Raw genomic sequence first — 23,661 nt, forward strand, 5'->3', positions numbered from 1 at the left:
GAGTCCAGTAGCCAGAGTTTCATAAATAATTAAGACACCATCTCACCATCATGTTTCTCCTTCAGCCCATGATTCAGCTGGTACTGGTGTAGACATAGTGGCCAACCTGTCCTTTTAACTAATTAACATCTTCCTCTTGAGTACAGTCTTTCTCAAAAGTGTTTCTTTACTCTCATTAAGTACCCGCTAGTTCACAGAATCACTAGGTTGGAAAGGACCTTCAAGATCATCAAGTCCAACCATTAATCCAGCGCCACCATGTCCCCTAAACCATGTCCTGAAGTGCCACATCCACACGTTTTTTGAACACTTCCAGAGATGGCGACTCCACCACCTCCCTGGGCAGCCTGTTCCAATGCCTGACCACTCTCTCAGTGAAGAAATTTTTCCTAATACCCAGTCTAAACCTCCCCTGGCACAACTTGAGGCCGTTTCCTCTTGTCCTATCGCTAGTTACTTGGGAGAAGAGGCCAACACCCTCGTCGTCACAACCCCCTTTCAGGTAGTTGTAGAGAGCGATAAGGTCTCCCCTCAGCCTCCTCCAGACTGAACAACCCCGGTTCCCTCAGCCGCTCCTCATAAGACTTGTGCTCCAGACCCCTCACCAGCTTCGTTGCCCTTCTCTGGACACGCTCCAGCCCCTCAACGTCCTTCTTGGCGTGAGGGGCCCGAAACTGAACACAGGATTCAAGCTGCAGCCTCACCAGTGCCGAGTACAGGGGCACGATCACTTCCCTACTCCTGCTGGCCACACTATTCCTGATACAGGCCAGGATGCTGTTGGCCTTCTTGGCCACCTGGGCACACTGCCGGCTCATGTTCAGCCGGCTGTCAACCAGCACCCCCAGGTCCCTTTCCGCCGGGCTGCTCTCTAGCCACTCCTCCCCAAGCCTGTAGCGTTGCATGGGGTTGTTGTGGCCAAAGCGCAGGACCCTGCACTTGGCCTTATTAAACCTCATACAGTTGACCTCTGCCCATCAATCCAGCCTGTCCAGATCCCTCTGCAGAGCCCTCCTACCCTCCAGCAGATCAACACTCCCACCCAGCTTGGTGTCATCTGCAAACTTACTGAGGGAGCACTCGATTCCCTCGTCCAGATCATCTATAAAGATATTGAATAAGACCGGCCCCAGAACCGAGCCCTGGGGAACACCGCTTGTGACTGGCCGCCAGCCAGATTTAACGCCGTTCACCACAACTCTCTGGGCTCGGCCATCCAGCCAGTTCCTCACCCAGCAAAGAATAAACTCGTCTAAGTCACGAGTCGCCAGTTTCTCCAGGAGAATGCTGTGGGAGACGCTGTCAAAGGCTTTACTGAAGTCCAGGTAGACAACATCCACAGCCTTTCCCTCATCCACTAGGCAGGTCACCTGGTCACAGAAGGAGATCAGGTTGGTCAAGCAGGACCTGCCTTTCATGAACCCATGCTGGCTGGGCCTGATCCCTTGGTTGTCCTGCAGATGCCCTGTGAGCACTCTCAAGACCAACCGCTCCATAATCTTCCCCGGTACGGAGGTCAGGCTGACAGGCCTGTAGTTCCCAGGATCCTCCTTCCGGCCTTTCTTGTAGATGGGCATCACACTGGCAAGCCTCCAGTCTTCTAGGACCTCCGCTGTTAACCAGGACTGCTGATAAATGATGCAGAGTGGCTTGGCCAAGCTCCTCCGCCAGCTCTCTCAGTACTCTCGCATGGATCCCATCAGGCCCCATAGACTTGTGGGTGTCCAGGTGGTTTAGCATGTCCTTGACTGCTTCCTCCTGGATTATAAGGAGTATATTGTGCTCTCCATCCCCATCTTCCAGCTCAGGGGGCTGAATACCCTGTGGATACCTGGACTGGCTATTAAAGACTGAGGCGAAGAAGGCATTAAGTACCTCAGCCTTGTCCTCGTCCTTGGAGACAATGTTCCCCGCCATATCCAGTAGGGGATGGAGATTCTCCTTGCCTCTCTTTTTGTTGTTAATATATTTGTAAAAACATTTTTTATTATCCTTTACAACTGTAGCCAGACTGAGCTCTAGCTGGGCTTTTGCCTTTCTAATTTTGTCCCTGCTTGACCTAACGAGATCCTTGTACTCTTCATGAGTTGCCTGCCCCTTCTTCCAGAGGCGATAAACTCTCCTCTTTTCCCTGAGTCCCAGCAAAATCTCCCTGTTCAGCCAGGCCAGTTGCCTTCCCCGCCAGCTCTTCTTACGGCACATGGGGACTGCCTGCTCCTGCGCCTTTAAGATTTCCTTCTTGAAGGCTGTCCAGCCTTCCTGGACCCCTTTGTCCTTCAGGACTGTCTCCCAAGGGACTCTCTCAACCAGTGACCTGAACAGGCCAAAGTCTGCCCTCCAGAAGTCCACGGTAGCAGTTTTACTGATCCCTCTCCTTACTTCACTCACAACTGAGAATTCTATCATGTCGTGGTCGCTAAGCCCAAGACGGCCTCTGACCACATCTCTCACCAGTCCTTCTCTGTTTGTAAACAGCAAGTCCAGCAAGGCACCTCCCCTGGTGGGCTCACTCACGAGCTGTGTCAGGAAGTTATCCTCCACACGCTCCAGAAACCTCCCAGATTGTTTCCTCTCTGCCGTGTTATACTTCCAACAGATGTCTGGTAGGTTGAAGTCCCCCACAAGAACAAGGGCCAGCGAATGTGAGACTTCTGCCAGTTAGTTATTTCGTTACTTTGTACTATTTATTCAAGCTCTGCTCAAGATCTCTTACTGAGGCCCTACAATGTTGTCATCAAGTCTACCTTCCTGACCTATATATTTTCTCCCACCCTACTATACATTTCAAAAAGAAAAGGGGGAGGGGGGTGGGGACAGACAAAAAGGGTATTCCCCTCCTCATAACAACTGATTTCCCCTCGTTTCCTTCCATCTCATTTAATGGTGTCATGGATCCTCATGACAAAAACAAAGATTACAACAACAAATAATTTGAAAAGTCACTGTTCTCAAACCGGAGGTGCACATTGATGTGTCTTCCGTACAGCACCACCAGAGGCTGTATACTGCAAGCTCAGTTATGCAGTTTCTTCCAAAGATGACACGCTCCCTGGCTGTTCTGTTCTCTGAAAGAGACCTGCACAGCCATGGGACACTTTTGAAAGCATTTTCCTTAGATCATGCATCACTTGCGGCTAAACCTTAAAGCTCTTGCAGGTCAGGTGAGCCTTGGATCAATAAAGATCACTGAAAAGTGGCTTTCAAGACAATCGTGGCCCAGAATAGCAGTAGCCCATACTACAAAACACAGCTGGCAGTATAACATAAGCAATGTTCATAATCTGGCTCGTGGGGATGAGTCCACATTACTAGAACTGATCTTGAAGATAGGCAAGTAGAGGATCCTGCTTGAACCCTATAAACAGAATTTTAATATTCAAAATACTGTTTCAGATGCATATATAACTAAAATATTTAGGTCCACGTTAATCCAAGAAAACACTGTTGTGTTATCACTGGATGCCAGTGATAACAGATTAAATTAGTAACTGTAGTAAGTTAACACAATTTCACACCAATCAGTTCTGTAAAACACACCTGGGAAAACTATGTGGCTCTGTTGAGCAACTAAAACTGCAGACATTTCACATCTGTGAGGTGTGAGGCTTCATGCCTCAGAATATTATGATTAAAATCAAGCACTGTACATACATGCAAAAGATAACCCACAAACACTAAGAACTAACAGACATCTCCAAGCAGTGCTTTCACAGGGATTCATTGAATGGTGTTGTTTCTAACACATTTTGGCATAGATGCATGCTATGGCCCCCTCTTTCAGTTTTCTGAGAGGTACACACAAAAATTGAGGCTGACAAAATTAGAGAATTAGAGGATAATACCAATATTAGCATAACTGTAACCTATAATTAGCACACCAGTGGTGACAGCTTGATTAAGAACAAGACTGTTCTAATAACCTAGGCTTTAGACATGGTTAAATATTAGGTCATTGATCTAACTTATCTACAGACTGGGGATTGTATCCTAAATGACAACCATGACACTGAAAAATGTGCAATGAGTACAGCAGACAATGAATTCAAAGTTTAAAGCTGTAAGACCTAACGTTATTGTGGAGTGTATACAAAGGGGAACAGTAAAGGCAGGCACACTACTATTCTTTTGGATACAACACTGATGAGACTAACCTTGTCACTGTGGTCTGCATTTTTTTCAAACTAGAGAGCAGGAATAGTTGATTAGCTAGGATAATACTTCAGTGAGAAGCCTGAACAACGCAGTGCATTCAGTTTGTTGAAATAAAATCTGAGAAGCAGCTCAGTGCTCTGACAGTCCTTTGGTAGCAGACTGAAATCAGATGACTGGAACTGTAGCCACTGACATCAGTCCGCTCTACCTTTTCTGATAAACAGCACCAAATCCAAGGAAGGAGCATCACGAATCAGCTTCTGAACCACCAGTTTTCAGCCCAGCACGCAAGGCTCAATGGAAAGAGCTAAAAAATATTTAACCTGTAATATGTGAGAAGATGACTGAATAAGTGGCCATTCTTTCTGACCTTAACAAGAAAATAATACATGATGATTTCTTTACAGTCATTTAGAAAAGTAGCATTATAAACTTAAAATTTAATTTGCATTTTGGGGATATTTTTGCACAGTTTACTCTCGATCTCAAATACAGAACACTGTAGCAGTACACAACAGAGATGAGATGCATTCAAATTCACCACAGCCAGTTTTTCATCTTCCCTGAGAGGGCGGCAAACTGCATTTCTAATTACAGAAGACAGATAGTTGTTTGTTCATCTTCACTATCTCACAGGCTGCAATATCTTAACAGTCAAAGGAAAGATAACTTTTGACTAGTGCAGATACGCAGTCTTAGACAATATTCTTAATTGTCCTGCCTGTATTCAGTTTCAACTATCTCTAAGGTTTACTTTTTTTAACCTACCACAGAGCTAGTATGTTACCATACCACAGCTCCTCCATTTTCATATCTGTTAGCATAAAGAGAATGCTTGCTAAAACATACATTTCAGGTAAATATACATCTTCACTACTCAAACTCAAGGGGAATGCCAGCCAAGTTCTCATGTCTGAGTCTTACTTATCCATCTCTCTCTACTTCAAATGTTAGTATACAGCGCAGTCTCACAGTACATAAAGTGGTCATCTGCCTTTTAAGATAAACAATCCAGTGTTCTTAAAACAACAAAAAAAGCGTAACACTAGTGCTTTGTTCTTTGCTCTAATTCCATATTTGCTTAAAGGTACAATTCAAAACACATCTACTTAGCTCAGCTGCCATTAATCTTCACATGGCCTTTTCTATTAACACAAGTCAAAACCAGCTGTAGCAATTCCAACACCTAGACCCAAGAAGTGCAAATCTTAAAGGGGGCTCATAAGAAAGATAGGGACAGACTTTTTAGCAGGGCCAGTAGCAATAGGACAAGGGATAATGGTTTTAAACTACAAGAGGGTAGATTTAGACTGGATATAAGGAAGAAATTTTTCACAATGAGGGCAGGGAAACACTGGCTCAGGTTGCCCAGAGAGGTGGTAGATGCCCCATCCCTGGAAACATTCCAGGTCAGGTTGGACAGGGCTCTGAGCAACCTGATCTAGTTGAAGATGTCCCTGCTCATGGCAGGGGGGGTTGGACTAGACAACCTTTAGAGGTCCCTTCCAACCCAAAGATTCTATGATTCTAAGAGCATCTAAAAACTGACTGTAGAGCAAATAAAGCATAAAGTCTCAAATTTTTAATTCATCCCTCTCGCACTTCTGTTTGAGGGGTTGTTTTTTTTTTAAGTTCTAATCCCTGATGCTGTTTTCCTATTTGTGGACTCTGCAACAGTTACGCTTGCAGCTCATTGTTGAAAGAGTACTTGGGATTCAACAGAGGTTTTACAAACAGCTTGCTTTCACCACTGTTTTTTTGGTTATTCAGATTGTTTTCATTCCTCTCTGGATAACACAGAAAAATTTGAGGTTATTTCAAAAGAAAAAAAAACTCACTAACATTCCATAGCTGCTCATCTTAAAGTACCTACAATCAAACACTATTACAGTCCCCAAATTGTGGTTCTACTGATTCTTCCATCTGAATGCAAACAACTTCTCAATTTTAAGACCCATCCCCTTTGCCCAGGAAAGCCTGTTCCTCGCACTTGGCTTCTCTACAGCTCCAAGCAGCAGATATGACACCTTTGAAAGGCTAAGAGAAGCAAGAAAAAGGTGCCAGTTTTTCCGTAAGGTTGCCACAGTAACTAATTACAGAAACAAGCCAGCACCCAGATGCCTCCAACAGACACAACGGTGGCGATTTCAGGAGAGCCTGGAAGGAGAGGGAAGAGCAAAGGGAAGCTACATGTTTCTTAGAAACGAGTGTTCACAAAAATCAACGGCAAGAAACAGTTCTATGTTCCTGCTAGCAGCCCTCCCACAACAGGGAGTGGTTTTCTGCAGGAAACAGGCAACACACCAGATTGTTCCAGCTTCTGCTGGCTTCTCATTCCCCAGTTCCAACCTTAGTGATTCTGTGATATTCTGGAGAAGCACCTAAAGCGCTATTTGGAAAGGTATATAAAAATGACATTTCCAAGCCTCACATCTCATGCACTCTTTGTGGGTTCTACTCGCTCTCCTAAAAAGCTGCGAGAAGTCAGAGGGCTGATTATGTGCCCTTTGATAGCACCCGACTAACTGGAAATGATAATTAGTTTCACTGCCTGGTTTATTCACGGCATCACAGAACAGCCCAAGTTGTAAGGGACCTCGAAAGATCATCTGGTTGAACCTCCTGTGGGAAAGGGAGCCTAGAGGAGATTATCTAGCACCCCATCCAGTCGTGTCTTGAAAACCTCAAGTCATAGGGACTTTACCACGTCCATGGGGAGGTTGTTACAGTGGTTGATCTCACTGAAAAAAAAATTTCTTTCCTGCATCAAGATGAAACCTCTCATGGTGCAATTTGCACCCATTGCCCCTCCTCCTCTCCATGTGGTTCCTCGTGAAGAGAGAGCCTCTATCCTCTTTGCCGCTGCCCTTTAAGTACTGGAAAACTGTGATGAGGTCCCCCCGAGACTTCTCTTCTCCAAGGTGAAAAGACCTAACTCCCTCAATGTTTCCTCATAATGGAGGTTCTCCAGCAGTTTGATTGTCTTCGTGGCCCTCCTTTGGACCCTCTATTCTCATATGAGAAAGCCACCAGTTAGCCACAAAACACCAGATGATGTGTAGGCATGTTCTCTTCCACCTTGTCTTTGAGCTCCTTGCCATCTAACTCAGGAAAACAATAGGAAGACTGGTTATACAAAGCCTGTAAGGTATAGAAAACAAATACAACCCGAAGGACATGTTAAGGGAGTAAGGAACCAAGCGAAAGCACAAGTTACAGAAAGCAAACCAGTTCAACAAGTTTTGACAGGAGTTCAGTATTCAATGTGAAAAGCTTACAAATTTTACGCAGTAAGGGGATAGCAGTGCAGAAGGCATCAGGGACACATACAAGTCATAGATGGCGAGGGCTGCATGTCAGAAGAGTTCCAAATAAGGTATAAACCAAAATACGCCATATTAGAGAAGCTTCTACAAAGCAAAGGATGTTCCGTCACTCTAGTCCAAGTAAAAACAGTATTAATAACCTCAGAAAGTCTCATTTAGTACTTCAGGTACAGTGCACTTAAACAGTAAGTAACAATTTTGAAGTGGAAAAAGTATATATAAGAAGTTGCTAATTTGAGTCTAGTTTAGCCTGAAAAGCATTAGCTTTCCTGCAAGCTTCTCAGTCTCCTGTAGTAAGAGGCTTCGTACCACACTTTCCTTTTTAATGTGACATAAATACCACGTTTTGTGACTTAGACTGTCATATTTCATCAGGTTAATTTTACAGCTAGGAATGCAAACACTCTCCTAAAGGGAGTAAAAATTAAGCTGGTTGCCACAGCTTCTTGAACAGAATGTTCTCAAAGAAGCCTCTATGGCAAATGAAGAATTGAGGATCACACACAGTTAAACTGGGAGAGCACTTTAAATCCCAAATGAGACACCACTACACTGTGGAACACAGCCTGAGCTAAAGAAAAGGGGGGCTTGCAACCCAAAGCAGGATGGGGGTCTGGAAAAGCAACAAGGAGTAGTGTCCCTTCAACAGGAGGAAAGGGTTTCTGGGAACACCTGGCCGACCTCTGTGCATGAGCTACAAAATGAAACTCATTCTTCTACAAACTATTTTCTCGGGTTTTGCTGCTTTCCTCTCAAAAAACTTAGTTCTTTAAGATCTAGAAAAAATGCAGATAGCAACTGAGTGATAGAAAAAACATAAGTTTAAAAATTCTGGACCATTATCCAAAAGATACTGTAAAGCAAGTCAAATGCTATCATTCAAATCATGCTCTTCCCCTATCCCACATGGCTGCATTTCCTGTCCTGCTTCAAGCCAACCCTTCACAGAATCTGAGGCTGGAAGAGATCTCTTAAGATCTAGTCCAACTCTCCCCCATCTCCATAAGCAACCCTTTCCCCCCTTTCTTCCGAGTGGGGCAAGAGCTTTCTGTAATATCACTTGCATGCCTTAGGAGTCTTTGGTTGTAATGATCTGAGAGGACACAGAGCTGCTCAAATGCTGGAAGTGTCCAAATGCTAGGAATAGTGTTCGTAATACCGTCCCAAGAACCTTATTATGGCAACAAAAAAAACTCACCCACTTTGTTCAACCTAGGAAGACCTAAAATTAAAATCGAGGGGACATGCAACCGAATCATTTAATGCCTTACCAAAGGACATAGAGGCAGTGAGTTCTGTTTTAAGCATCTCCATTAAGATAAATAGGCCATAATTAGAACATAAGCTGTCTCAATGTACTCGTACCTGTTTCAACAGGTTCCTAAGTGGGTGTTAATGTAACTACAAAACTAGGGCAATTTACATACAATAACGCTCTCACTTCATGCAGAATTGCTTAACCATTTGCTAGGCCAGAGGACAAAGTGATGTTTTCAGAAAGCATTACACAGTACCTTTTATATTTAAAAGCTCACATACTCATATTAAAATTAACACCTGTCATCCTTAAAAGGCAGAAATAAATGTGGAATTTCCAGATGAACAAGAGGAAAGCATTTCTCAAGTCTCAGGAGGCCAAGGGGGAAACAAGGACCTGGCTCATGGGCAGCAACCTCTACTCCCTTTAGGCATTAAAACACGCCATCAATAAGCTTTCCACAGAAACCTTTAATCCTTTTTTGCTACTTCAGCAGTTTCCACCACGCTCCCTCCCTCTCACCAGCACAGAAAAGACAATTTTTAACGCAGAATTAATTCAATCAAGTTTCATCACATGACTGCGTAGGTAATGTTGGACTCTCCTATTTCACTGAAGCTAGCTCAAATTAAAGTAGTAATTGCACCTTTCTAATCAGTCAGTCCTACCACTATGAAATGCAGCTACTATCACCAGCTGCAATTTAGAGCCAGGCCTTCCTTGAGAAGACACAACAGTAAAGATCTAATATCAGGTATTGTCAGGCATCCAGTCTCTCAAGTAATGCTGTCTTCAAACTTTTACAGGAAACGTTGCTCCACGGGCAAGGATTGGAAAAAATTAACATCAGTCATCTCAATTACCAACTTGTTTACTCTCCCCCAATACAGCATTATCATACAGAATCACAGAATCATTAAGATTGGAAAAGACCTTTAAGATCATCAAGACCAACCACCAATCCAACACCACCAAGCCCACTAAACCATATCCTGAAGTCCACATGTTTTTTGAACACTTCCAGTGATGACGACTCCACCACCATCCTGGGCAGCCTATTCCAATGTTTGACCACTCTCTCCATGAAGAAATTGTTCCTAATAGCCAATCTAAACCTCTCCTGGTGCAACTTGAGGCCGTTTCCTCTCATTCTGGAAATTCCTCTAGTTACTTGGAAGAAGAGACCAACACCCACCTCACCACAACCCCCTTTCAGGTAGTTGTAGAGAGCGATAAGGTCTCCCCTCAGCCTCCTCTTCTCCAGACTAAACAACCCCAGTTCCCTCAGCCGCTCCTCATAAGACTCATGCTCCAGACCCCTCACCAGCTTTGCTGCCCTTCTCTGGACACGTTCGAGCACCTCAATGTCCTTCTTGTAGTGAGGGGCCCAACACTGAATAGGCCTCACCAGTGCCGAGTACAGGGGCACAATCACTTCCCTACTCCTGCTGGCCACACTATTTCTGATGCAGGCCAGGATGCTGTTGGCCACCTGGGCACACTGCTGGCTCATGTTCAGCCGGCTGTCAACCAGCACCCCCAAGTAAGGTATTCCTTGGGATAAGACGGTACAAGATCAAAATGACCTGAGTTAATGGACATCAAATACTGCCACCTGAGAGACATCCAGTATTCTAATCCGCCATACTGTGGTGCTGGCCTGAGGTGAGAAGTATTACACATACATCCCAAATTACAGATGCTAGAAGCCAGAATCATTGCCAGGTGGTACTCTTCTTAATTTGTCTTAAGTACATGAAGAAAGCTATGCATCATTACACTTCTTCAGACCTCTATTTTATGCTGTCTGTGCCTGCATCAATAATAAATCCACCTGATAATGAAACAACTTCTCCAACTGCTTGATCACCATTTGGGGGGTGGCGGGGGGAGAACCCTACATTTTTCAACAACCTTGAACAGAAGATGCATTTCTAGTATCAGTTCCAAGAAACTGTAAAAATAAACTCCAATCTCCACAGTCTATTGCTGTAGAGCCAACAGACTGCCTCTCCCCTGGGCACCTGGCATGGCAGAACCTACAAAAACCTCTACTGAGGGCTCATCTTTTTTAAAGTCTTTTAGTGAAAACAATTTTTAAAACAAGCGGAAGACCTGATGCCTCCAGATATAGGTTCTGGTATCTCCCTGAAGATTTGTCTTTGATTCAGTTGTCTAGAACTTTAGGTTCTTACCTTTGGGGGCGCTAGCACAGCTGAAGTCCAGCCTCTTAAAATGTCTGACCCTAACAGTATGCATGTGCCTCTATCCTCAAGCACCTCACATCATTGTTGAAATTCCAGAAATGGTACCAAGAAAATCCATCTTTCTTTGTAAACCTGGAAAATGGAGCTCTCCCACGGGGGCTGCTATTCTTCACACGATTTTTGTGGGGGTACAGTTCATATCAGCTACCTAATTAAATCTCTGTTCTACCTGCCTTATTCTGAGGCTGTCAGCTTCTGTGAAATAAGAATACATCTAAAATCTGCTCTGTCACAGGCATCTAGCACTTTGTGCACACCTTTTCTGGCAAGCAGCATTGACGTTCCCCACAGTATGGCTATTTGTTATTATTTTTGTGGTAGCAGAAGTATGCTAGATGCTAATGAAGTACTTATATTTAGGAAGTGCACTGTTATCAAGCATTATGACAAGTTACACAAAGGTGTCCTATTTTTCCTACAGTATCGCAGGCCAATTTTAACCAGAACGGGAGTTTAGACACAGCAGAAACTTAACATTGATCACATGGCATATATTTTGCTCTTACACTTGCAAGAATGTCAAAAAAGTCTAGCTGACCCCGAGACGATGGAAAAAATGAAAAACCAGAAAAGAAAGAAAAAGTCACTCTCTTTCTCTCAGACCGATTATAGAGATTCTTGAGGAAGAAGAACTAGCAACTCATCTCTCCAGAAATTGTTGCAATACCCAATTAAATAAAAATAGTATAGCAGACAATAAAAAAAAAAAGTGGACAAAACCCGTAAGGAACATTGCTAATTTAGTGACAGGACTACCATGCCATATGTTCCAGCACAAAAAGAAAACAGAACACAGCACAAAAAAAACAGAAGGCATTAACAGTCAAAAAAAAAAAGTTATCTTTATCAACCAATGAGGAAAGCTCACTTCTTGGTCATCACTAAGTAGCAGTAATTTCAAAGTAAAATCATTTATTCGCGGAGGCCAGAAATAATTTTTCTGAACCTTCAGCTAGCCTAGAATTTTGAGACAATGGCTATCTTTTTTTTTTTTTTTTTTTTTTTTAACACAGGCCTAGCCAGAGAAATGTTTCAACTCTTGAGACCAGACTGTGGCCCAGCACACTGTCTGGGTCTGCACCTGGTGGTCACTTCCACCGTATTTGCCTCAGGAGCAATGCTTCGGTACTTCTAGCCATTAAGAACTCTAAGAAGATAAAGTACATAACACTAACGCATCATGCTAAAGCATAACCAGTGCCACTCATATCCGAGTCTGGTAACAATGTTAAGTGTTGGCTCAAACTCAGTTGTCCACGAGATCACATCACAGTCTGCTTATTGCACACCTCACCATTTTATTAGCAGAAAAGCTACAAACAGAACCTCAATGCAAACTTCTGAGCCCCTAGTTTGGGAGCACTGGCCACACTTCTTGATCACGGGACTCTTCTCTTTGTAAGCATGTCAGTACCACAGCACCCCTTGCTTGCTTCTAGTGGTCCCCTACCAATTACATTTCAGAACAGTGTTATCTCTTTCTTCAAGGAGGCTGAATTTGCTTTATTTCCTCCTGAAGGAGGTCAAGAGGTGAACTGGAGGAACATAGAGCTTGATTCTCTTTCCAAGCGCATCTAATATTACCTTCCAGTGTTTGTAACACTGTCTGTATACTATATCAGTGTATTTTAATCAGCAAAATAAGCCTGCCTAAACCTGTGCTCTACACACACAGACTGCCTTACACATCTCCTTCTCGTAGCCATGAAATAGGCAGGCTATTTGCCCAAAATAAAGTTCTTCAAACACATCTTCAAGATGTCATCTCCATATGCATACTCCCACTGTGGAAACAAATTCTTGAAACGAGATGATCTTTTCATGCTTTCAAAGTAATCCTATGGGTATTCATCCCTTGCCTGTTGCTATCCATATAGAGACAAAGAGTGCATCTTACACTCCTAATTTCCTCAAATTTCACAATACCCAAAATTAAATTGAAAAGATGCAATTGGAATGGATGTACTGAAAATGCCATGAAGAACTTAAGAATTATTTCCAGTTGTTTCCATTTCTGAGTGTTCACCCCCTAACATTTAAAATGTAGGCAACTCCAAGCAACACTGTTCAGCCTACAAGGGATCTGGAGAGGTACCTGGATACTATCAGAAGAGTGACTGAAGAGCTACTCAACCATTAACTACGGTTGGCACTTGGAAGCTGTGCAAAAGCTACATGTAGAGCTTAGTGAAACTGCTGACAAAGCTTCAAAGATCTTTCTCAAAAACACCAAAGTAATTTGTGCTCTCAGAAGGCATTCACAACACAATGAATACTGGCACCCTTTATAGAAGGTTCTTAAGAGCCCAACACTGAGTGCAACAAACACCTGTGTGTCAACATGAACAGTATAGGTGCCCTCTGCTATGAAAACAAAGACAAGAGATCACATTGGAGTCCTTCAACCTATTGAAGATAAAGCATTCACAGCGTCCAAGACTATGAACTTATAAATCCTGAACGCATATAGTTCACAAAAGAACATTATTTCATGCTAAAAAACACAGCTCGGGAAAAAAGATTTTAAGTGGTGAGAGCCTTACAACTCATCCCACTGTTGAAACGACATCCTGTTGACCTCCAAGAGAGGCTCCTACTCCAAATGTACCCCACACTCAGTCAGCTAAGGAGCTGCCGACATATTTCCCAAGGAAATAACCATCTTGATTTTAAGCAGAGGCAAAAGTCTAGGAAGGGCATGGAATTGTGATACACAAACACCAGCATCCTTTCTCCTAATGCTGCACGTGATCCCTAATGCTAGGATTCTACAGGAGCTCTTACAAGAGCAGGCCTTCAAGTGATGGTTAGAGCTAATCCCAGAACATCAAGGCTGGGATCACTGGGCATATTGTTACCTCACAGGGAACTAACACAGTTCTTTACAAAGAATAATCATCTACAGAAGACTGGGACGCCCATCCCTCAAACTATTACAGTACACCATGTCTTAAAATAAAACCCTGCAATTCCAGGCTCTACACAGGCCCTACAGCACTGCATTTTCTCCCACTTCCTTTATCAGAATCAGAAATCTATTTGCTTACTGCTTTCAAAGAAAAAGGTTCCTGCAAGAGTTTATTGCTCACATCTCCAGACTAGCTAGTAAAAATTACCAAAGTTTAACTTCATCCAAACAGTACAGCTACCACCATGTATTAAGTAAGCTTCACTGTTGACTCCCTGCTCTTCCCTTACATTGAAATACAGCAGCCAGGCAGCAAAAACTAGCAAGGCAGTCAGGTGGCACGCCCAAGCACTTACTGTAACTGTACATTTTCCTGCCAATGTAGAATTGGGATGGGGAAAGGAGATCACAGAATCACGGGATGGTAGGGGTTGGAAGGGACCTCTGAAGATCATCTGGTCCAAGCCCCCTGCCAAGGCAGGGTCACCTAGGGCAGGCTGCACAGGAACGCATCCAGTCGGGTTTTGAAGGTCTCCAGAGAAGGAGACTCCACAACCTCTCTGGGCAGCCTGTTCCAGTGCTCCATCACCCTCATAGTGAAGAAGTTTTTCCTCATGTTGAGGTGGAACTTCCTGTGCTGCAGTTTGTGCCCATTGATCCTCATCCTATCACTGGGCACTACTGAAAAGAGACTGGCTCTATCCTCCTGACAGCCACCCTGCAGATATTTATACGCATTGAGAAGGTCTCCTCTCAGCCTTCTCTTCTCCAGACAAACAGCCCCAGGTCTCTCAGGCTGTCCTCATACAAGAGGTGTTCCAGTCCCTTAATCATCCTCGTAGCCCTTCATTGCACTCTCTAGAAGTTCCCTGTCTCTCTTGAACTGGGGAGCACAGAACTGGGCACAATACTCCAGATGAGGACTTACCAGAGCAGAGTAGAGGGGGAGGATAACCTCTCTCAACCTGCTGGTCACACTCATCTTAGTGCACCCCAGGATACCATTGGCCCTCTCAGCCACCAGGGCACATTGCTGTCCCATGGATAACACTGTCTACCAGGACTCCAAGGTCCTTCTCCATGGAGCTGCTTTCCAGCAGGTCAACTCCTAACCTGTACTGATGCATGGGGTTGTTCCTCCCCAGGTGCAGAACTCTACACTTGTCCTTGTCAAATTTCATGAGGTTCCCCCCTGCCCAACTCTCCAGTCTGTCCAGATCCCGCTAAACAGCAACACAGCCTCCTGGTGTACCAGCCACTCCTCCCAGTTTTGTATCATCAGCAAACTTGCTGAGGGTACATTCCAACCCTTCATCTAGGTCACTGATGAAGATGTTGAACAAGACTGGACCCAGTACTGATCCCTGGGAAACACTACTAGCTACAGGCCTCCAACTGGACTCTGCGCTGCTGACCACAACCCTCTGAGCTCTGTTTCTTAGCCAGTTCTCGATTCATCTCACAGTCCACTCATCCAACCCATACTTCCTGAGCTTCACCATGAGAATGTTATGGGAGACAGTGCCAAAAGCCTTACTGAAGCCAAGGTAAGCCACATTCCCTGCCCTCCCTTCATCTACCCAGCTAGTCACTCCTTCATAGAAGGCTATCAGGTTGGTCAAGCATGATCTCCCCTTGGTGAATCCATGCTAACTACTCCTGATAACTTTCTTTTCATCCATGTGCCTAGAGATGGCCTCCAGAAGGAGCTGTTCCATCTCCTTCCCCTGCAGCCTGTGGTGAAGACCATGGTGAGGCAGGGTGTCCCCTTGCAGTTCATGTAAGTTAATGGGGGAGCAGATATCCACCTGCAGCCCATGGAGGACCCCACGCCAGAGCAGGTGGATGTGCCTGAAGGAAGCTGTGACCCTGTGGAGAGCCCATGCTGGAGCAGGTTCCTGGCAGAACCTGCAGCCCCATGGAGAAGCCCATGCTGGAGCAATTTTTCTGGCAGGACCTGTGGCTCTGCAAGGGACCCATGCTGGAGCAGTCCATTCCTGAAGGACTGCATCCTGTGGAAAGAACCCATAGTGGAGCAGTTTTTCACAAACTGCAGCCTGTGGGAAGGACCCACATTTGAGAAGTTTGTGAATAACTGTCTCCTGTGGAAGGCAGTCCACACTGGAGCAGAAAGAAGAGCATGAGGAGGAAGGAGTGGCAGAGACAATGCATAATGAAGTAACTGCAACCCCCATTCCCTGTCCCCCTGAGCGACTCAGGGGGAAGAGACAGAGAATTTGGGAGTGAAGTTGAGCCCAGAGAAGAAGGGAAGGATGAGAGGAAGGCGATTTAAGATTTGTTCTTATTTCTCATTACCCTACTCTGATTTGATTGGAAATAAATTATTTTTCCCAAGTCTGTTTGTCCCACGATAGTCATTGGTGAGTGCTCTCTCCCTGTCCTTATCTCAACCCATGACTCTTTCAGGCTATTGTCTCTTCCCCTGTCCGGCTGAGGAAGTGGAGTAGAGTACAGCTTGGTGGGCACCTAGCAGCCAGCCAAAGTCAACCCACCACAACAGGAAAAGAATCCTCTGAAACCCCTCCCATTCACTAGACATAAGGTAGTCCTCCAGAGCAGCCAGACAAGGAAATTACTATGTACTGTAGTACACAGAAACACCAATTATGCGCAAGCCATTCATTGTGCTTCAGCACATTATTGTCCAAGCCACGCCTTGCCCCAGACAGCTCACAATATGCCACAGAATGTGCAACACAACAAAAAAAGAAACAAAAGCGAGAACTGGACAAAAAAGCATAATCCGGAAAGGAAAAAAACCCTACCTTGGCACTTTCAAATCCAGTGAAGGATAGTAGACACTGCTGCAGAAGGCATTAAACAGAGGAAAAGGCAGAAGCTTTACACCAGCTGGGGGTAAAAGAAATCATCTTCAGGAGGGATCTTATTTGAGGAAGATACACAGCAGGAATTGATCAAAGCTACCGTCCTTGGCCAAGTGGAAGTAGTGATCAGCAAATGAAAAAATTATTACTTATAACAAAGCTAAATAACATGCGTTAAAAACAAAAACAAGCTTCAATTCGATGTACTGGAAAAAGGAGACTAGACAGGGGAAACCAAAGAGACAGCCACGTGACCAGAATAATAAACTAGCAGGCAGCAAGAACAGGCATAACTGTCTAGGCACAGGTGATAAATTTAAAACTGCACAGAGGAAAAAGTGGCAGTACCAGGGCATAGCTACAAAGATAAATATCTTTGCAGCAACAGACTCCATCTGCTCCCCTTGCATTCTAGAGGCCCACGTGTCTCAGCAAGCAGATTCAGCCCAACTGCCTGACAGAATGTCCCCACCCCCTATCCCAAGAACAGATTATTTTTGCTGGGTCAGCAAAACTGGCTATTAGAGAATATTTACTCACATTTAACCAGTACCAATATACATAAGAGTATCTGCAAAAGCATGAGTCTCAACTAGACAAAGACAATAAGAAACAACAGCTAAAAGCTGAAGCACGAAAAACTCTTTATTGGAAAACACACATGAATTTTAATCCCTTGGAACGATCCACCTAGGTACTGGCTGACCTCTCACTACCTGGAGCCTCAAAAAAAAAAAATCAATATGGGATACCTTTATGGTCTAACTCCCTCAAATGTCATAATGCTGATGCAAAAGTCACAAAGGCAAAAGTCACACAGCAAAAGTTGCCTAGTCTGGGTACAAAAAAAAAGCTGTCACAGCATGTATTGCTGATGTACAGGCTTTTTTAATACTTTAAAGGAGTGCCTGGAGAAAGGCTGAAAAAAGTTTCATTCTCCTCCTTTCAGTAGGTTGGAGGACAGGGGAAAGGTAAAATAACAGTTTTGTCCACAAGAAAATCAATGGAAAATTTGCACCTGATCTAAAAAAAGCCAAAATGAAAAATAGACTGCAGCAAAGCCCCAAAAATGTTCATATGCTTCAGGTTTTGGCAGTTAATTAGCTAGTTTCACCCTTCCTGGATACCTACATTTTGAAAAACCAAGCCCTGTAATGTAACATGTGTTGAAAAGGACTTTTATTCTAGTGGAGAGTAGTTTGTTTCAAAGGATTTCTGACATGCAGTAAATGATATCATCTTTCTCAAGCAATAGCGGTTGTGGTAACATCTTATTCATGCGACTGCTGTAACAGGAAAATTTGGCAAGAATTTGGTAGATGGTAGAAAAACTGCAAGGAGACCAGGGCAAAACCCTCTGCCAAACTGTGTTTCAGTGATCACAGTATAACCACCAATCAGAAGCTAGAAACAAGCCAGTGAACACTGCAGACCAGCTATTCAATTCATACCACAAAAATGACAAATTACATCATGCATAGATTTTCAGAATACCAAGCATTCCACTCAGAACAACAAAACCTCAAGAAAGAAAAAAAATCTCCCTTTCCCTAACTCCCTACCAAGGTTGCCCACCCTCAGGGTCAATATTTGTGTACCATATCATTCGCTTTCCCTCATCTTGTCTAATATCCTGCATGGACACACAGAATTTCAAGCATTACCATCCTTTGCCTGACAACTCATCCTACAGAAACAAGGCTCACAAAAGTGGACTGAGGGATACCAGCACATTCCAGACAGCAGGTGTCCAAGCTGAAGGAAGGCACCAACAATACTTATTTAGAATTCCACTCTTCAAAGAACATACTCAACTCCACAGGGAGGTGGAGGGAAGGCAAGTTGGCTTCCGCGGTGGTGTAACAATCGACATCCTGGGATATGAGATCATCATCAAGAGATACAGTGTTCAAGATCAGCCCCTTAATGTCTTCCAAAGCAGGTAAATCTGAAGTCACACCTGTAAACACACAGGGCTTTGCTCAAATCAGTATGACATATTAAGTCAGGTACCTTTCTAACTATTAAAGTTACACTACAAAACGATCAGAATTGCAATTTGAAATATTCTGTTGAGCAAGATGTTTCCTAAAGCACATTTTGACTGTCCATTGGTTTATCATTCTCTTCTCTAGTTCTCCATCAAAAGCAGCATTCTTAATTTCAATTTCAACTCAAATAGTTTTGAGATATCTAACGAGCTGAAATAGAAATTTCAATCTTTGTCATCTGCCCCAGAAAACAAAAAGCTCTTACATTGAACTTGGGTCTAAAGCCAGTGTCTATTGAACCTGTAAGGTGGCAAACGGTGGAAACGCAGTTACACCCTTGTACCAACAATGTAGAAAAATCCAGCAGACCTTACAGAAGGGACAAGCTGACTGTATTTGACATGAAAACTGAAAACAAAACAGGTTTCACTCAGTCTCATAAGCACCAGCAAGCATTTGGTGCCCCACAAGTCTATCCAGCAATCAGGCAACCAGAAGGATGTCCAAGCTGTCCGCCCAACAGTGGGCCGTTACACCTGGCCCAGTAAAAAGCATTAGGAGGTCCAGGGTCTGTAGCCCTGACATGGAAGGTGATGGATGCCAGTTGTCAAGTTCTCCTCTCATCTCCTGGGCTCTTCCTCAGTTGGCAACCACATGCAGATTTTACAGGTTACAGACAGGCCTTTTCATACTCTTTTATAGCTGACAGTGATTACTATCTCTGTCCTGTGCCACCTCCATGACTCATCAGGATTTGTTCATTGTGCTCTGCCTCCAAAGGGTGTCTCCTGAAACTGAATGTAAACATGCTGGGGTCTTGATGACTAGCTTCTAATCTGGGCATTTTTAAAACACAGGTCATTCCAACAGCCCTCCCCCTGTTGCACGTGGTGCCTCCACATATAGATGCTTCCATTTACATGCATTTAGCCCTTCTATTGCTATTCCTTGGTGTGCCAAGGAACACATGCATGGCTGCAGCAGCATCACAGCAGAAGAAAAAGCGAACAGAGCAAAAAGGGCAGCAATTTTTTGTTTTCCCCCAACAGTGTCCACATAAACCATCTGGAAGAATGTACGAAGCTACAGCTTTTGCACCACTCAGTATTGCCAACACCACAGGTATGGCATTTTTTTGACAAATCATACTATTTATTTTATTGAAACAAGAGAGATCTCGTACTCCAGCAGATCATTGCCTCTGCGTATAAATCCCAAACACTTTTAGTTCAGTTACAAGCAGAGACTTGGCACATGTTCTCACAGAGGATCACAGGAGAAAACTTGCATACAGCCTCAGCTCTTCATCCAGTTCACCTGAGCAAGGGCATTAGACAGCCATGCAAAAATCCCAAACAAAAAACTTCTCTGAAATAACTCATTCTACCAACTCTGAATAAATCTAGGAATCACCTGAAAAGACAAAAGACCACCTCTCAGAGAGGTGACAACAACAAAGTAAAATAAATTTATCACATCAGAGGAGTATGCTCTTCTAGAGATGTAGATATAAATTTAAACACATTTCAGTACAGTTTGTGCAGGAAAAGGCACAGCCTCTCAAATGAAGAGCTAGGAAAAAAAGTGCTGCCCACAGCTAAAAGGTTCCAGAACATTCTCATCATCCACTGAGACATTTTCAATTCAAAGATACCAAAAACCAAAGGATTAGCGAGTAACATAGGCCAGATTTTTCGCAATGATTGATGTACCTTCCCTGACAACATGCAGCTGAACCAAAGACCATATTAATATTCTGGCATTGAAATCCCTTTTTTACACCCCCCCCCACCCCGTAAAAGTAAATATGAGGTTCCTCTTTGTTCCATTGCAAACACCGCCAACAACTGGTAAAAATTACCTTAGCTGCTTTTGCTGATGGGGATCGTATCACATTTGCCACATTTGCCAAAAGGATTGGTCCTGAAGAGCTTTCAGATGACTACTAAGAACACAGTCATGAGGAACTTAATATCACATATGCAAAAATCTTCTTCAAGGCACATTTAACCATTCCATTGCCAAAGCTAATTGCCTTGATCACTTCCATTAGAAACTAAATAGGCTTAAATGCTTGGAAGGTATAGCATCGCTAAAGCTATCATACCTCAAAATTAAGTTGATTTCTTGCAAACAAGGGTTATAAGAAGCATTCCACAGTACAATAGTCAAGAACTGTTACGTGACTACTACTTGCTTTGGTTATTTTGGGCTGCTCTCTTCTTGCATTACATACAATATTCCTTAAGAAACCACCATCCAAACAGCAAAACCCTCGTCTCTGAATTGAGTTCTGTGCAAACAGCTGTTTCTGTCTTTCTGGCCTGCCTTTCATTACTATTTCCAGTGAGTCACAAAAAAAGTATTCAGAGCAAGGCAAAGATGGTGGTACTCCACCACTGTCCTCCCCCCACCTCTCTCCACCCACTTCTCAGAAAAATACAGTTCTGAATGTGTGTTCCAAGACACTTCCAGTCCAGACAGCCACTCCCTGCCAGCTGCATGAGATCATCAACAAAACAGTACAGGAACTGTAGAGAAATACCTCCTCAAGTCCAAACAGGAGCTGGTAAGAAGCCCCAGATGAAGTGGTGAGAGCTAAACAGCAGCTACTTCAACTTACAACTATTGATAATAAAATATTTACTATGAACATACATGGATTACAGTCTAACATGGGACTTGCATCATATCTGACAGAAGCAGACAACAAAAAAAAAACCAAAAACACACACACCAAAAAAAACAACCCAAAGAAATGTACCCGACCCAATTTACAAGTGGGAATAAAATGGAAATACAAGGAAATAAAGAAAAAGTCTTGATTAACCTAGAATAAAAAGAGGAATCCTGTTTATGCCACATAAGAGTAAGTTCTGCTACGTCAATTAGCGACTTTCTGATCCACTCACCTGATCTAGAGGGGCCACTTTTGGTGGGAATTGTGCAAGTCATTTTCAGCCAAATGCCAGTTCCTGCAATTTTGTAATTTGGAATATACATTAAGATAACAGGATTCCTCACATACAAATATCTCTACAAATACATCCATTTATGAATAAGCTTATTCCTCTCTTGACCCTGCAACTGTAAAAATCCAATCATACTTCCACATTACAAATTGTTTAAAAAAAAAAAAAAAAGAAAAAAGGCCTCATTCTAAAGTTAGAAAATGAAAACAAAATATCTCCAAAAAGTAGTTATACATTTGAAATAAAACATGGGCAAACCAGACAGACATCATTCAGAAGTCTCAGATTGCCTCCCATCTAAGTCTGAAGACCTCATCAATAAGAGGAACACTTTCTTAGGTTCTACATTACAGGCTACTGACTAAATTACTGCAGCTGTTTTTCTAAACGTGACTAATTCCATCTTTAGATCTTTTCCAGCATGCAATATTGACCAGCAATTATTAAAGAGGGAACCATTATGATCTGATGGATTAAATATAGATGCAGGCTCACCTGCATAAGGCAAAACAGTATTCTCATATCATAACTACACAATATGTTTCATATCTAGTATGTGAACACTTTAAGATCCACTGCATTATCTTCCCTTCTTCTGTTATTTGCAAAGTTGCAATAACTTCCTATGCTTCTGAGGCAATAGAATGTTTCCTTTAAACATTAGATTTCTTCTAGGAAACATAACTTAACTGGGTCACCTGGCAAATAGTTTATGTGTATTTGTTGCTTAAAGACACTGACAAGCCATCCCAATCAAAAAAAAATTGCTCCAACTTTAAAGAGAAAGAGCATGCATGACAGAGAGGGGAAAAGTAATTCTTACAGAAAAGTAACCAATGGGAAAGACCCTTCAGACTTTACCACAAAGGCACAAAATACTAAATTTCTCTTTGTGGTATCATCAGTTCACACTAAACTATCTTCCAATCTGTCAGAAAGAAGGAGATTACCACACGATCACAAACAGTACACTTCAATCCTGAACAGATTAAATCAGCAATAAAGAACAAGCAGCACCCTTTTTTTTGCTCAATAGAGAACATCTTCTGCAAGAAACCCCCCAAAAAAAAGAGAAAAAAAACCAACCCAAATCATCAGATTCCATCCTGATGCATACAAGAAGAAACACACTGCTTAGGCACAATGGAAGTTATACAGTTATTAGAAGCCACATAATCTGGACACTAGAATGCTTACACCATGCTAGGTCATAACCCAGAATGAAAATATTTCCTACTATCCCAGGGGAAAAGCATGGTACCATCACCCAGCAAGCCAGATAAGGAAACAAGAGAGCCAACAACACGCTAGTTTCCAACTTGGAAAACCTAAAATATTCCACATTGAAAGACAAAGCTTGAAGCAGCCTTTGCCAAATTGGTAAGTGAAAAATCCTGAAAATGCTACAATACACCAACAAGCAACCCATGTAGAAAGAAAGGCTGTTGTACAACACAAAGAGTATTACACTAGTGCACCAGCCTGACTTCTAGATAAGGACCACAAAAAGAAGTTGTCTCGGGTTGCTTCTATTCCAGGTAAGTATACACCCTTACACTTCTGTGAGCACAAGCTGCCATGTCACAACAGAACAGAGTACTTCCCACAGTTTCATCTGCACTGCCACAGCTTTTCTGTATAGACTACTGTGATTTGGAGACAACAAAAAAAAAAAAAACAAAACACACACCAACCTACAAACAACCAAACACCAAACTTGAAGTATTAAACAACACTTATTCATAAAGCTATTTTTATTCAAGAAACAGGTATCTGGTCCAAGCACAGGACAGGGCTCCTTCTATTCACAATCCTCATTTTAGCTCCAATTTTCCTTTCAATGACTTTCACAATCTTGAGCAACTTAGTTGCACACATGCCTCCCTTTCTCCAACTAGCAAGAATAACGCCTGTTTGACAAAACTGTTGCACATCAGTAGC

This window comes from Phaethon aethereus (genome assembly GCF_964289735.1).
Source record: "Phaethon aethereus genome assembly, chromosome: 12".
In the NCBI taxonomy this organism is placed as follows: Eukaryota; Metazoa; Chordata; class Aves; order Phaethontiformes; family Phaethontidae; genus Phaethon; species Phaethon aethereus.